This window comes from Monopterus albus, unplaced genomic scaffold (genome assembly GCF_001952655.1).
Source record: "Monopterus albus unplaced genomic scaffold, M_albus_1.0 scaffold179.1, whole genome shotgun sequence".
Taxonomy (NCBI): Eukaryota; Metazoa; Chordata; class Actinopteri; order Synbranchiformes; family Synbranchidae; genus Monopterus; species Monopterus albus.
The window spans coordinates 271,780-272,071 of NW_018128059.1; positions in this window are offsets into that span (position 1 = coordinate 271,780).

A 292-nucleotide genomic window follows, 5' to 3' on the forward strand; every position below is an offset into this window, starting at 1 on the left:
ACTAAAAAAAATTATACAGTGTTAACATTCTTACAAAATTACATTCTTAAATAATTATCTTCTACACCACACAAGTAATATACTAAAAAATTATTACAAAGTGTACACCACACCCACAATTGTCCATGTAATTAATCATTGAGCCTGTTCTTGCATATATCTTGATTGACACATACCTTTATATTTATGTTTAAACTCATCAATTCTATTACTATTTTTTATGTCCACACTTAAATTATTCTATAGTTTTACCCCACTTATGGAAATACAAAATCTTTTTTTGGTTGTACGT